The sequence below is a fragment of the Triticum urartu genome, chromosome 6A (assembly GCF_056163025.1).
Source record: "Triticum urartu cultivar PI428250 chromosome 6A, HENAU_Tu73, whole genome shotgun sequence".
NCBI lineage: Eukaryota > Viridiplantae > Streptophyta > Magnoliopsida > Poales > Poaceae > Triticum > Triticum urartu.
Genome location: NC_141878.1, coordinates 93673224 through 93689685, shown reverse-complemented (window position 1 = coordinate 93689685; position 16462 = coordinate 93673224).

Sequence of the window (16462 nt, the reverse complement as noted above, 5' to 3'; positions counted from 1 at the left end):
TTCACTCTCTCTCTCTCTCTCTCTCTCTCTATTTCCTCTCATTTAACTAGGAGCACGTGAAGAGCTTGGGCATTTGTTGCCTTCCACTATGTGGCCGATGCCATATTTCACAAAAGTATGCCACATAATACGCATTGATGTCAAATCAAAAGATTTTGGCACCGCTCTCGCGATGTGAGAGAGTTGGCACCGCTGTGCACACAGACCCACATGTATAAACAAATCAATCAAACCAACTACACCAGCCTCTCACTCTCTCAAACAAGTGTTTTTTTATTGCCTCGGTCCTCTCTCTCCCACGAAGTGTTTTTTCATTGCGTGAGTTAATTTGGCACCGGAGCAAAGTAGGTGATCCAGATTGGGACACCAGGTGAGCAATGGAGGGGCATCGATGCCAAATGCATCACAAGTGAATTTGGCACATGTTTTGGCCTACATAGCCCACTTTTGTAATAATACCTCGTATTTAGTATAAAATTTTGACCATAGATTTACCTAAGAAAATGCCAATGCATGTCACTAAAAATTACAACATTTGAAATTATGTTCAAATACGAATCCAACGATATAGTTCTTAGTGACATGCATTAACATTTTGTCAGTTAAATCTATGGTCAAATTTTGATACTACAAAATTGGAAGAGTAAACCAGGACGGAGGCAGTACTTCCTCTTAGGGTAACCATAAGTTACTTTCCACTATGACTAGCCTAGGCTACTATAATAGTACAGCATAAAAATGATGCAGGTGATCACGTGAGAAAAAATACTAAAAACATTTCTTTCGATGCAATGCGTAGATGCAGTTTTGAACACTACACTTGTCATCGTAATTTGGGAATATTACGAAAAAATTGAGCTATGTTGTGATTACCGTTTACTTATAGGAAAGAAGTTTCACCTCGATGAGTAGCTTCTCCATGCACGAAAAGCATGTAAGGAATCCAACAACTTGATCCAGATTGGGGCCAATAGATTTTAGTGCGATCTTCACTGTGCGCATGGACTGGGTCATACTTGTGGGAATCATTTTCTAGAAGACGGTCGTAAATACATCAAGAAGAAATTTAAAAATGTAAATTTCAAGAAGACGGAGAAGAAGATGAGTGCTGTACCTGAACGATTACGGATCCAATAAAGAGTTCGGAGAATTTGGCAGACGAGTACACCAACGTTGTCAATTTCGGTGCGTCAATGACCCTGATTTTTGTTGGACCTTCTAGATCCGATACAAGCAATCTCTCAAGGAAAGGCGCATTCTCAATGACCATAACGTGGAACAGCTGGAGTGATCTCTTCCCAATTGATGTCTTGTTGCGGGGCTAGCAAGACACATAAATCCATCGGAGATTTGTCGAGGCGATGTGGAGGCTAATGAACCCGTGGATCTGCTCAAGACGAAGGTACTCGAGCATAGTACAGCCGCGGAGCAGGTGCTCCATAGCCTTCTTCGAGATGACAACGTCGAAGACGTCGAGCTGCTTGAGTTGAGGGAGAAGAAGAGTGGGCGCGACATTAATCCGGGGAAGATAGCAGGAGCTGAAGCTGGCGCGGTGCAGCGTTGGCGTGAGGCGGAGCGCGGATGGCGGCAGAGAGCGACATCGTCCAGCTTCAAAGCTGAGCTCCTCGAGCTGATCTAGGGCAGGGGATAAGAACCACTCGTCGAACTTGGGTTGGACCTTGCAGTTGGTACTGAACATGTGGATGTCAAGGCGTTTGGCTGGCCCAGGGTGCGATGAAAGGATCTTGGAGACTGCGGCCATGCGTTTGCAATCCCCATTGCAGAGGTAGCTGTCGACGGTGAGGTTGAGGGGGACGCAGCGCCAGAGGGGGCGCCACCGCTGGGAGAGCAGGGCGGTCCGCACGGCAGATTTGGTGGGGAGGAGGCCGATGATGACAAGCAGCGTGTCGTCGGGGAGGCTGCTAATGAAGTCCAGGCTCGCCGGATGCGGTTTTGGCTCGAGCCGCCTCCGCTTGTTGGCTGCCTCGCCGTCCATCTCAACCGGCGGCGACGCCGGTGTACACGTGTGCTGGTGTGTGTTGTGTGCTGGGTGTGCGCGAGTGTGTCCTTCTATGCATGCCGCCGCGTAGTGGTGAATTGTGCGCGAGTGCATCCTTCCCGTGCAAGAAGTTTGTCATCAATGCGCCCTTAATTTACTAGCGTGCGGGGTGCTACCCCGAGTGGTTTCAACTTTGTTTACTTCACCGCGTGTCAGATGGGCCTCTAGTTTACTTATTTTCACCCACTGCCACATGGGCCAGCACATGAAGATACAAAACACGAGCTGACAAGGCAGCATGTGGATTGGTTGACCGGTCAACTAAACAATATACAGAGCTATACGCTGACACAGTGAGCGTATAATCCGTTGGTATAGAGAGTTCGAGTGAGAGGGGAGGCCCGTGAGAGATAGCAGAGAGAGAGAAAGAGCTACTCCCTCCTTTCGATAATGTAGTTCCAACATTTTTTTAAGTCAAACTTTTGAAACTTTGACCAAGTTTATAAAGAAATTACTTATATCTACAATACCAAAGATAAATGATAGTATGAAGTAAGTACATGTTGTGATGAATCTAATGATCGTTCCAGATGTAAATGTTTTTCTCCACATATACCTGGTCAAACTTTTCTGAGGTTTTACTTTTCTAAGCATCCATATGCTTATGGACGTGACAGAGTCCCTAATGAGAGAGAGAGAGAGAGTGAAAAAAGTGTGTGTGCGTGTGTGAAAGAGACATGGACAACACACGATAAAAGTAGAGAAAAAGCGTACGTGTCTTATGCAAACATACCACACATGCATCTTCGACAACGGAGGCAAGGTGAGGAGATAGTGTGTGGTTGTTTGGAACCGAGAGAGCAAGACCCCTAGCACGTGGCCAAGAAAGGTCTAACAAACAAGGGAGAGAGATCGAGAGAGACGTACGGAGAAAATGCAGACATGGGGAGGAGAGAGTGTATGTTTTTCATAGAGAGATCCCCTGGAGATCGTGATGGGACTACATGGGTGGGAGATCGAGTGACAAGGTGTGTGCGCGATAGAAGATGCCTCGAGAGATATCGAGATAGATGTATGGATGGAAGGAGACAATACATGTGTTCCTGATGGCTAGTAAGAGATAATCATACTTAGGATCGGGGGGGGGGGGGGAGTGCTTGCGCCTATGATGGATTGAGAGATTATGGTACTTAGGGGGGTGCGTGTCACATGGAGAGAGAACAAGGGCGGAGAGTGTTGGATGGGTCTATATGTATAGCGCGAGCGAGACATGTGTATGTGTGAACCAGGGAGATATAAGGCCAGTTTGGCTTGCATCCTGAGCATCTTTTGCCTGGCCTGGGGTTGTGGCTGGATTTCATGCACGCTTGTTTAGTTGCTACCCTGTGAAAAAGAAAGCCCGCCTGGCCTGGGTTCCCTTGCACTTTAATTAGCCTGGCTGAACTCCAGACACTGCAAGTAGCCTAGCCCAGGCGATCGATTTCGAACCACTGGCCGTGCATGGTCATGTGGCCACGAGGCTAACAGCAACATGGATGGATATTAGCATTAAATAATTGATGCATGGATTGATTGATGGGACGTTGATGCTTTGCCTGGCCCAGGCATGAACCAAACGCTTCAGCACCACACAAGCCTGGCCAAGCAGAAATATTTTACATCTCACGTCCACACCAGGCAGTACCGGCCATCAAGGCATGAGGGTCAGGTCACGAACCAAACTGACCAATAAAGTTTGAGAGAGATTGAGGAGCCCCGATAAGGCTGAGTGGTGCGTCAGATAGCTGAGAGGGGGGAAGAGATATTCCATCCGCTCGATAATGCAGTGCATGTAGATTTTTTAGAAGTCAAACTTTGGAAACTTTGATCAGGTTTACGCAAATGTTATTTATATCTACAATACCAAAGATACATCATACAAAACTACATCTCATGGTGAATCTAATGGTATATGTTTGCCGTACTAGATGTAATTCTTTTTCTCCACGTACATGGCCAAACTTTGTGATGTTTGACTTTTCAATAAATCTGTATGCTATGGACTGAGGAGAGTGCCTCAGTCGAGACAGATCAAGTGCGTGTGAAGGAGAATGAGTAAGTGTGCAAAAAGAGTATGCGTGTGAAAGAGAAAGTGACAACAAACAATAAATTAGAAAGAGAGAGTGTTTTTTCGTTTCTTATGCGAACATATCACACATGCATCTTCGAGATGGAAAAGCGAGGCGAGGAGATACACGAAGATAGCTAGTGTGTGATAGTTTGCAACGGAGAGAGACACCCCTGTAGCACATGTCCAATAGAGGTGTGGCCAACAAGGAACAAAGGTCGAGAGGGACACATGGATGGCATGGAAGCATGGGGAGGGAGAGAGGGTGTGTTTGTGATAGAGAGATCCCGTCGAGATCGTGAGGGGACTATATGGGTGGGAGATCGAGGGAGTGCGTGCGTGATAGAAAGATGCCCCGAGAGAAATCGAGATAGACCATGCAGATGTTTGTGATGGAGAATAAGATTAGCTAGTCATATACATATAGGGGGGACTGCGTGTGCCTACAATTGAGTGAGAGACCATCATACTTGGCTAGCTGGGCATGAGATTGTGTGTGTGCGCGTGTGAGATGGAGAGAGAACGAGGGGGAGAGATAGAGTTTTAGATGGGCCTATCGAGTGCGAGTGAGATATGCATGTGTATGTGTGACCCAGGTGGATGGAGAGTTTGAGAGAGGGGGGGGAAGAGCTCTGAGACGACATAGTGGTGCGTGAGAGAGTTACAGGCAAAGAGGCAAGGAATCTGCGTGCGTACGATGAGTGCACCCAAGATATCTGGCTTGGACTAGCTAGAGTATCATACATAGTGTGTGAGAGAGACCTATAGATGGTGTATATATGCATGCGAACTAGAAAGACCCCCCCACACACACAAAGAGAGAGAGAGAGATAGAGAGAGAGATGGGGAGAAAGGGAGAGGGACCAACAAGGTTTTTGTGTCGGATGAGTGCGACAGAATTGAAGATTGTCGGCGAGAGAGAGAGAGAGAGAGAGAACAGGAGTCCGGGAGAGGGAGAGGTCGTGTTTTATGCATCAAAGACTGATATAAACCATGTTTCGATATAAACTTGCATTCAAATATTTAAATTGGAGAACATGTTGTCTGCAATCCACACATGAACGGATATATGCGTATATCAAACAAGTTCATTAATTTTACTTTCAACATGTTCATGGAGTACTATAATACTGTACAACATGCTACTCGATTGAGGTGTTCAATTTTGGATTTAGTTCACTATTTTGACCTACTGAACGAGCTATTTCATTGAATCAAGATATTTCCTTTTGGTTTTGATTCGCGTTTTTGAGTGGGTCAACTATTTGTCATATAGTAAATCGCTAGCAACGAGCATGTAAAAACACATTACTCCCGAGCATCATCTCTCCATCTAAAAAAGAAGTGGCAAGCTAATATTTCAAAATTTTATCCGAATCGACTTGGTAAGGTAGACGTGGATGCTCGTTCTCCCAAAATTTTAAGGAACCATTAAACATCCTCTCTGCTCGGTGGAATTCGCCCGAGCAAATAAATGGGAGACGCGAAATTACCGTCCTATGTGGGACACGCATCAATTGGCCCATTGTACATTGAGGGTAGGTTCGTAACTTCATCCAAGCGCGCCTTCTCCTCGGCCGAAATGACATGTGCCGAATAATTCATAAACCATGGTCGGAAAAACATGCTCTCCTCACCCGAAATAGCTCGCGCCCACTATTTCAAAACACGCTCTCCTCGCCCGAAATCGCTCGCGCCCACTATAGTTCAAAACACGCCCTCCTCGCCCAAAATCGCTCCCGCCCACTATTTGGGGAGAAGCAAAGTTACTCTACTATCCCCGACCCTCAGTACACAGACCCAAGCCGAGAAGCCTATAGGCAAGGGTAGAACTGTAACTCCCCCTCACATTTCAGACAAATGCGTCCGTAAGACATGGTTTCCACTCCCCTCCCAATTCCCCCCCCCGCCCACACCCATTTATACCTCGTGGGCGCCAAATCACCTTCTCCCTGGGAAGCTCCCTTCTCCCGAGCCGCGAAACCTCAGCCCCACCTCCATGGCGCCCCCACTGCACCAATTTCACAGCCGCCCTCCTCCCTAATGCCGGAGACGCTGTCCATTTCCCGTCGTGCACTGGGCCGTGTGCCTCTTACTCCGTGCTGCTGGTGCTGCCTCGACGACGGCCGCATGAACCGTACCGGAGCCGATTCACCCCCACTGTTGTTCACGGCGCCGGAGCGGCTCCAACTTTGGATCCGTCCAGAGTCCTGGCGCTGCTTCGGCGTAGCCGTCGACCGTCGCGACATCGCTCTTTCCCTGCCGTCGGTCGCCACCGCAACCGCGCCGGCCTCACCGACTCGGCAGCTGGACCTGCCTACTTCACCATGCCGCCAGATAGGTCGCACCCTCATCTCAAATCACTTTATTTAGGCGTCAGTTGTCTGAATTTTTATTCTGGGCCAATCGATTTGCAATGGGAAGCAGCACCCCTCGAGGCGGCGGAGCTCCTAGGCTGCCGGTTGGCTGGTGTCTAACGTAAGGGTGCGGTGCCGCAAGTTCGCCGCGGAAGCAGCGCTTAGATGTATATCTTTTAGAGTTGTGTGGGTTGAAGGTACTGCCACCGCCGGATCTGGATGACGGGGAGTCTTTGTGGATTGGCCCGGGGGCGGCGCAACCACGGCAGTGTGGTGGGGCGGGGAGCGGGGTTTTGGCCGGGGCCACGGACAGCGGAGGCTGGCTGCTCTGCCGTTGGTCGCTGGCTCTTCGGGGAAGATTCCGAACAGTGTCAGCCGGGAGGCACAAGATGGCCAGCCATCCGGCATAGATCGGACAGTACCAAAATAAAATAAAATCGTGTGACCCCAATTTAGTCTTCAGTCAATAGACGTGTGACCACTCTCGTACCTTACTGTTGATCTCTTAGTGTATTTCTTCAGATCAAAGAGATATGTCGTTCTTAACATTATGCGTTATCTGCATCTTCAGACACACCGTCTTCCGACTCACTGCAGCTGCTCCAACAAGGGAAGCATACACTAGAAGGGAGCTATAGTCCCCACTCAACAGTTCCCTGCATCGAATGCGCGTGCCCTACATGCACAGCCACAACAACTGCAGGGCCATCGACAAGTCAGCACATGATGCTCACTCCTATGGATGGCAGCCCGATAGGTTGTAGCCTCATCTTACTTGTGTGCAACATTTATGGCTTTGTTATTCATCTAAGCATGGAAAATAGATCATCACATTTCACTGTATATTCATGCTGATCTCTTATGGGTCTTGTTCAGGAGTTAACGTTGTTCCATAGTTCAGCTAAGATACTTGTTCTTTAGGTAACATTGTTCCATAGTTATCATCCATCAGCCAATGCTATCCCACAGGCTGGTGATTATAGTACTATACCACTTCTAGTATTTCCTATGTTGTTCTTTAATACTTTTGTGTGCCATCTAGTTAATCTCGAGTACAAACGATACATATTCTGTAGCTTTCATCTGTGTTCTCCCTTTAGTTTATGAGACCTGTTGCTGCTAGTTAACTCCAGTCCTACTATTTATGTCATCTCCTACAGGCACTCATTACATAAATCTAACTACTAGTTGTCTTCCATGCATGTCAGATATAATTGCACACACTGATATATCCACAAGAACCTCACGGAGCAATTTAAAGGCCAATAAACTTGATGTCAATGATACCCAATATGATGGAACATGTAAAGGCAGTTCTTCAGAAGACTTGCAGAAAGATGATGAATCCTCTTCACCCCACAAGGTCCTTGCTCTAACTTGGCCTGTGATATGGGTACAACATGCATATAATGTCCTGGAGTGTATCTACTCTGTTGCAATGGCATGTGCTTAGCATGCTGATCATGCATGTAAATATGTCATGCCTTCCTATTTTACATTCCGCTAGCATAGAGTTTTACATTCAACTAGTGTTTTTTTGCTGTGTTGTCCTGTCGTATCCCTAGCTCTTACACCATACTCCCTCCGTCCGGATTACATGTTGCCAAAATGGATAAAAAAGGATGTATCTAGAACTGAAATACGCCTACACCCATCCATTTTTTTCCGGATGGAGGGAATACATGTCAATATGTCATGCCTTTCTATTCTTCAGTACCTATTCCATCTCTCTGCTGCTGCATGTTTTATAATTAAAGCACCATTCTTCTATACAAGGCATGCAAGGGGAAGACGACTATGTTAGAATCTGAAGGGTTACAAACAAGGCCTTTGCAAAAGTTCCAAACGCCAGGAGATAATAAACCAACTCCAGTTTTTATAGATACTGCTCCAGCACAGAGAAACCCAACTCCTACTGATAATAAGTAGATTCCAGTGGCCAAAGAACTAGTCCGCTCCAGTCCAGCAAAAATATGTCAACTCAATTCTAAGAAGCGTGTGCATATCCTTGCATCATGAAATTTTATAGCATGCTGATCATATTTTCTACATGTTTCTTACCCATCTCTCTTTTAGAAAATAAGCTTAACAGATAGAAGATTTTCTGCAATGGTATCGTTTATGATGAAAGATTCTTGCAGGAATTCTCTGTGCTCCAATGTAGATGTAAGTACCTATTGTATATCACTATATTTTTACATCAGCATGTATTTTGTTAATCGGCGTGAATCCAAGCTTTATCTGATCTAAATTTAGTTGTAGCAAAATGTATGATTAAAGGCCACAATGTTGATTTTTGCAAGGAAAACTGCCTGGTAGTTTTGCATCCTGAGCTGCATGAGTGTACTATCTCATATCAGTGGGTTTGAATACTTTGGTTCTGCAGTGGGTTTTTCAGTGTTTTTTTACTGTGTTGTCCTGTTGTATCCCTAGCTCTTACATCATACTCCCTCCGTCCGGATTAAATGTCGCAGAAATGGATAAAACTGGATGTATCTAGAACTGAAATACGCCTAGACCCATCCATTTATTTCCGGATGGAGTGAATACATGTCAATATGTCATGCCTTTCTATTCTTCAGTACCTATTCCATCTATGTTGTAGCATATTTTATAGCTGAATCACCATTCTTCTATATAAGGCGTGCAAGGGGAAGACGGCTATGTTAGAATCTGAAGGGTTACAAACCAGGTCTTTACAAAAGATCCAAACGCCAGGAGATAATAAACCAACTCCATTTTTCATAGATACTGCTCCAGCACAGAGAAACCCAACTCCCACTGATAATAAGCAGATTCCAGTGGCCAAAGAACTAGTCCGCTCCAGTCCAGCAAAAGAATGTCAACTCCATTCTAAGAAGCGTGTGCGTATCCTCGCATCATGAAATTTTATAGCATTCTGATCATATTTTCTACATGTTTCTTACCCGTCTCTCTTTTAGAAAATAAGGTTAAACGATACAAGACTTCCTCCATTGGGATCGTATTCGAGGAAAATATCTTGCGGGAATTCTCTGTGCTCCAGTGCTGATGTAAGTACCTGTTGTATATCACTATATTTTTACATCAGCATGTATTTTGTTAATCGGCGTGAATCTAACCTTTATCTGATCTAAAATTAGTTGTAGCAAAATGTTAAAGGCGCCAATGTTGATTTTTGTAAGGAAAACTGCCTGGTAGTTTTGCTTACTGAGTTGCATGAATGTGCTATCTCATATCACACACATTACTGAATTGTAGTGCTTCTCTGGTTGCCCATTCATTCATTGTGTCAATGTTGCTTTCGTATTACCTTACCTGGCTGATGATAGCTGTGCCATATTGTGTTAATTTGGTGTAGGCTAGTTGCCCAAACGTTCATTGTGTCAATGTTGCTTTCCTATTATCTGACTTGGCCAATGATAGCAATACTAGTGTGTTAATTTTGTGCAGGTTGCTGAAGATAAGAAGACACACTCTGAAAACAGCAAGGCAACCCCATTGTTTCTTTCCAGTAAATCTAGGCCATGTAATATGGCAATAACTCATGATTAATCTGTTTGGTTCCCGTCCTAATTTACGTTATGATGCAGTGGTTAAGACACTCTCCACTATCAATAATACAAGCCTGCCAAAATCGCCATCTGAATCTGTTCAGTATCCTCTGTCTCGAATGCAACGGAATAAATGTATGTTTGTGAACCAATTAATGGCTGAGCCAATGATGGAAATGGTGGATGAATCAGAGGTGCAGAGTCATGTGACACAACAACTGATCAATGTTTTCAGAGACTGTGTGGCAAAGCAGCAAGAACTTGCCCACATGCTTATGGGCGTCATCTGTGCTGAGGTTGCAGATTGTGACGTTGTAGATGGTTAGGTTCTGCTCATTTATTTGCACTGGCATCAATCTTTGATTGCCTAGTTGATGTAATTTCCTGTAATATATTCTGGATGTGCAACGTTATTCCCTGTATGCCGTACCTTTGCTCGTCGTAATGGGCTCAAATTATCTAATTTGGCCTAAAGACATGAACGAACTTTAGTGGGCCCATTGAGTTAATGGGCCGTTACTAGGCCGAAAGTTAATGGTCGACCCTCTTACCTCCCGGGTCATTAACAAGCCGACATCGAAGCGGGCAACAGGTGGCCCCAATTTATTTCATGGGCCGTTAACAGGCTGTTACTAAGTTTTGGCTACATATGGCCCAACTATAATGTAGGCCTTTAGCAGGCCGAAAGAGACAGTGGGCTTGTATTGGACCATGAAGAGCATGGGCCGCTAAGAGGCCAAAATTCAGGTCGTACTGTAAACGGCCCAACTGTGTTGTGGGCCTTTAGCAGGCCGAAAGAGAAACCGGGCTGGTATTGGACCATGAAGGGCATGGGCCGTTAAGAGGGTAAAACTAAGGTCCGACTACAAATGGCCCAACTCATTTATGGCCCGTTAACAGGCCGAAAGGCACACAGGGCCGGGAATTGGCCCAACACTTAAATGGGTCGCTAAAAGGCCAAAACTCAGGTCCGACTACAATTGGCCCAACTGATTTATGGGCCGTCAACAGGCTGAAAGTGACACTGGGCCAGAAATTGGCCCAACACTTAAATGGGCCACTAAAAGGCCGAAACTCAGGTCCGACTACAAATGGCCCATCCGATTTATGGGTCGTCAACAGGCTGAAAGACACACTGGGCCGGAAATTAGCCCAACATTTAAATGGGTCGCTAAAAGGCCAAAAGATGCACATCCTGAAAATTGGCCCATCCATTAAATGGGCCGTTAACAGGCCAAAATCTCATCGGGTCGATATTGAGCCCAAGTATATAGCGGGCCATTAACGGGCTCGAACTGACGATGGGCTGCAATGGTGTCAAATCTTTGACGGGCCGAATTGGCACATCTCGTATTAGCCGTGGGCTTAAATGGACCTGACACAAGTAGGCCTTATATGGGCCGGCCTGCTAATTTTTACTGGGCCGGCCTTTTTCACCGGAATGGGCCACTGTTGGGCCGTGCCACGTGTCGACATATCATAGGCGCCTATCTGACCCACTGACGAGCTGACACGTGTTTCGTCCGGCCAATAAGAATTTTACACATGGAAATTTCCCATTGGTCGGGGCTGTTAACGTGTTATCGGATCCAAAACCCGACCCGGTAGCTTAACGGCGTTCCGTTACGGTGGATGCCATGTGTCGGTCACCCTTGACGAAAGCACTTCTGTGACGCGCGATTTATCGTCATGGAAGTGGACACTTTTGTGATGATAATTTTGGTAATGTCATGGAACACTTCTACGACAGCACATGTATGACTATCTTGATTCTGTCATAAATTTGTCATGGATGTACATGCATGACAAAAAAAGCGACCTACTATGACAAACACGTATCATCACGGAAGTGTTTTTTTTTGAAGTGGCTTCCCACGATGCCTCGGCGATCGCACGACTTGACAAGTCCCTGCATGCAGAGAAACCGGTCATGATTACCTGCGATCGTGGTGCTCGGCGGTTGGCCTCCTCCGGCTATAAGTACGGGGCTGGGCGTGCCCCTCCAGTCCGTCCCTTCTTGCTGCTCCCTTTCTTCTTCTTGGCTAATCGCCGTCCCCATGGCCCCAAAGAGATTCTCGGCCACGGAGAAAGGAAAGGCCCCCCGGGCAGGGCCTGACCCTCCCCCGACCAAGCGCGGTGGAGGCCACCCTCGCAAGTACACCACACTCCCCGTGGTAGCCTCCCGCGGTCATGGAGGCGGTTCCCTGCGCGGTGGTGAGCGCCCGGTTGCCGACGGGGGGCACGCCGTGGGTGTGCGCCCCCCTAGGCCACGCTTCCGCTCTGCGGAGGTGCTATCGGAGTTCGTCGTGTGGTCGGCGGACCCGACCAGCACCTGGCTCCAGCTCCCCCGCTTCTTCGTAGGTGATCTGCCGGCCAGCGCCCGGTGCGGCTTCTGGCTCCAGGCGAATGGTTGCTGCAGCAGGGCCTTCTGGGCTTCGCTGGAGGTCTCCCCTTCCAAAAATGGGGCCCTGACTCGCGGCTGGCAAACGTTTTCCCGCGCGCGCGGCCTGGGTCAGCGGTGCACCCTGCACTTCAAGTTCGATGGTGACGCCACCCTCTACGTGAGGGTGTTTGAGGAAGATGGTCGCCGCGCTGGGTGCTGCCCCGAAGATGGTGACCGCGGCCGCCTGCCCAGCCCCGAAACCGACCAGGATGAAGACAGCGCCAGGCGTGCCGGCGGCGGTGCTCGGGGCTCGCCAAGTGTCGGCGACTCTCCCTCAGGCAGCAGCTCCTCCAGCGGTGGCCGCGACCAGCCCCCACACCGTCGCGCCCGCCTGGGTGAAGGCAGCGGGTCCACCCGCCGCCGTGCCCTGGTGAAGCGAGAGGAGGCGTCCGCCTGAACCCCAGGAGCAGCTCGAGCTTTTGCTGTAGGTTGGTGTTGGATAGGCCATGTCCATTTTGTTTCCTTCCTTTCTTGCGTAAGAAGAAGGTAGTACAGGGCCCCATGGGGGCGTGTTAGAACTGTTGCTGTCAAGTGTCACGTTGCTTTTGCCATTTCTGCGCTATGTTTCCGTGCTGCGTGTCCATGTGCGGGAGTCCTTTGAGCTTGGTGGAGCTTGACGCGGCCCTCGCCTCCGGAGGCTAAGGCCTCGCCGTGCGCTTCATGCCCTGCAAGGATTAGTTAGAGGGGTAACCTTTGGTCTCGGCAGCGGGGGCGATCAGCCTAGGTCCTGCGTTTGTGTCGCGATGCCCGTGAGGCATGGACTGGGAGGGGTGCTCCTACAGAGGACTCAGACAGGAAAGCTCCAGACGATCGGGGCAGAAGACGCTCGCGAGGGCGCCCGCGAACATCCCTCGCGAGACTTGTGCGAGAGAAAATGAGGCGAGTGGATGAAAAAGACAGAGAGTCACAAGCCAGGAACGCCAACAACTCCAATAAGACTTCAAACGGGAATAAACACGCCAACTGCAGAAAGCAAATGAAAAAGCCGCGTCCGGCACCTATTCTAGTCTTCGACGTCTTCTCACCAGCGCGGAGCTAAGTGCTGCCACTGGGCGTGGGCGGGAGCCCCCGAGGCCCAAGGGCGGCACTCCGGAGACTCCGGGGCATGTACAACCCCACTCATTATTACGTGAGAGTGTCACGGGCGGCGAGCTTCACAGGCGTTTGCCTTCTTCACAGGCACCGGGCCTTTCCCAAAACGCGATAGCTTCACAGGCATTGGCCTTCTTCACAAGCACCAGACCTTTCCCAAAACGTGATAGCTTCACAGGCATTGGCCTTCTTCACAGGCACTGGGCCTTTCCCAAAACGCGATAGCTTCACAGGCATTGGCCTTCTTCACAGGCACCGGGCCTTTCCTAGGCGCTAGGCCTCGCTCAGGGGTAGAACCTCCGGAGATGTTGAATGTTCCATGCGTTCTGGATGGGTACTCCCTCCGGAGTCTCCAAGCGCGCGGAGCCAGGCCTGGAAACATGAACAACCTTGAACGGGCCCTCCCACATGGGAGAGAGCTTGTGCAGCCCCTCCCTGGAGAGAACCCGTCTGAGCACGAGATCCCCTACCTCAAGGGTCCTGGGGCGGATGTTGCGGCAGTGGTATCGTCGTAGTGCCTGTTGATACCTTGCCGCTCGTAGTGCGGCTTCCCGACGGCGTCCCTCCCCCAGCATGAGATCTGTCCCCCGCATGGCGTCCTGCTGAGCCTCGTCGAATGCCAGGACCCGTGCGGAGTGACACCTCACCTCGTGAGGGAGAACAGCCTCTGCTTCGTAGACGAGGAAGAATGGGGTCTCGCGAGTCGGCTTGGTCGCTGTCGTGCCGATTGACCACATCACGGACTGGAGCTCGTTGTACCAGCCCCTGCCATGGGCTTCCAGCTTCTTCTTGAAGGTCCTGGCTTTGAGGCCCCTCAGGACCTCTGCGTTGGCCCGCTCGGCTTGGCCGTTGCTCCGGGGGTGTGCTACCGAAGCATAGCATATCTGCGTTCCAAGGTTAGCATAGTATGTTTTGAAGAGATTACTGGTGAATTGCGAACCGTTGTCGGTGATGATGCGGTTGGGCAACCCAAATCGGCTCACGAGGCCCTTGATGAATTTGACCGCTGAGCCTGCCGGGATTGTGCGGACGGCTTCCACCTCAGCCCACTTGGTGAATTTGTCCACGATGACGTAGAGGTAGCGATAGCCCCCTGGCGCCCGAGGAAACGGGCCCAGAATGTCGAGCCCCCAAACCGCGAACGACCATGAGAGGGGTATAGTCTGTAGACTCCCCACGGGCTGATGGATCCGCTTAGAGTGAAACTGGCAGGCCTCGCAAGCCTTCACAAGCTCAACGGCGTCGTTGAGTGCTGTGGGCCAATAGAATCCACTACGGAACGCCTTGCCGACGAGTGGTGCCCGCAGTCTCTGCCGTGTATGTCCGCCAGTAGCTCTTTCCCTTGCTCTCGGGAGATGCAACGTAGGGACACGTCATTCGGTCGCTTCCTGTAGAGCTCTCCATCCCTGATGCAATAAGCCGTGGCCTGCCACGCCACACGCTCCGCTTCCTCCTCATTATCCGGCAGAGTCCCTTGCATCAGGTAGTTCTTGAGCTCCGGGATCCAACACCCTTCCTGAGGCTCTAACGCCAGGAGTAGGCGTGCCCCTGAGGCTGGGCCGCAGACCGGGGCTCCTAAGGCAGGCGGCTGAGGGAGCTCCTCCCTTGGTTGTGCCGTGCTCGACAGCGACGTCACCGCCGAGGGTTTGAAGAGCCGCTCCTCAAAGACGCCAGGCTCCTGAGGCAGCCGCCTAGATGCCCTCTTGGCAATGTCATCAACCTCCCAATTGGTGCCGCGAGGCACATGCTGCAACTCTAGTCCCCAGAACTGTTTCTCCATCTTGCGAACCTCAGCGAGGTAGGCTTCCATGTGCTCATCCTTTGGCTCGTATATCTTGTTGGAGAAGTTGACGAGGAGCTGCGAATCGCCCTTGATGATGAGGCGCTTCACCCCTAAGGTAGTTGCGGCCTTCAAGCCTGCTATTAGGCCTTCGTACTCCGCTATGTTGTTGGAGACCTTTTCTCCGTGCTGGAAGCAAAGTTGCACGGCGTAGTAGAGTTTGTCCTGGGTAGGGGATACGAGCACTGCGCCAGCTCCTGCACCGTGTCGGGAGAACGCCCCATCAAAGTACATGACCCAGCCGTACGGCGCTTCGCTTCCTGGGGAAAGTGATCGGTCTTCGCCTGCCCCGAGACCCGGCGCTTCTGCCCATTCTGCCACGAAATCCGCTAGCACGGATCCCTTGATGACTCTGGTCGTATTGAATTCTAGCTGAAATGCCTATAGCTCGATGTTCCATTCAGCAACCCCTTCCAGCTGAGTTGGGGCTCCTGAGCACTCTTTCCAAGGGGTATGCTGAGACGACTTTGATGGGATGTCCTTGGAAGTAGTGGTGCAGCTTGTGCGAGGCCACTAGTAGCGCGAGGAGGAGTTTTTGAGGCATGGGATACCGTGCCCTTGCGTCCCATAGCACTGTGCTGACGAAGTACATGGGATGCTCGACGAGGTTGAGGGTGCTGGCACTGCTTGCGTCCTCCAGAGGTCGAGGCGTCTCTTGAGACGACGGAGCTCCCAGTGCTTGGTCGCCTGAAGGGGCCTCTCCTGCTCCGGGTGCGTTCTCCTGCTGCGGCTGTTCCTTTCCAGCTGCGGTTGCGGCCTTCGCAAGGCCCTCCTGTCTCTTCTTTGCTTCAGTTCGGACGGTCGATGCGGCCTTGGCACAGCGCTCCTCCCTGACCGCTACCAGGGCTGCGCTAGCGGAGTAGGGGGTGGCCGCAAGGTAGAGCACCAGGGGCTCCCGAGGACGCGGAGCTACCATCACTGGTGGACTGGTAAGGTACCTCTTGAGGTCTTGGAATGCCTTGTTGGCCTCTTCAGTCCATTCGAAGGGGCCCTTTTTCTTCATCAGCTTGAAGAAGGGCAGCGCTTGTTCCCCCAACTTGGAGATGAAACGCCCTAGCGCAATTACACGCCCGGTGAGCTTCTGCATTTCT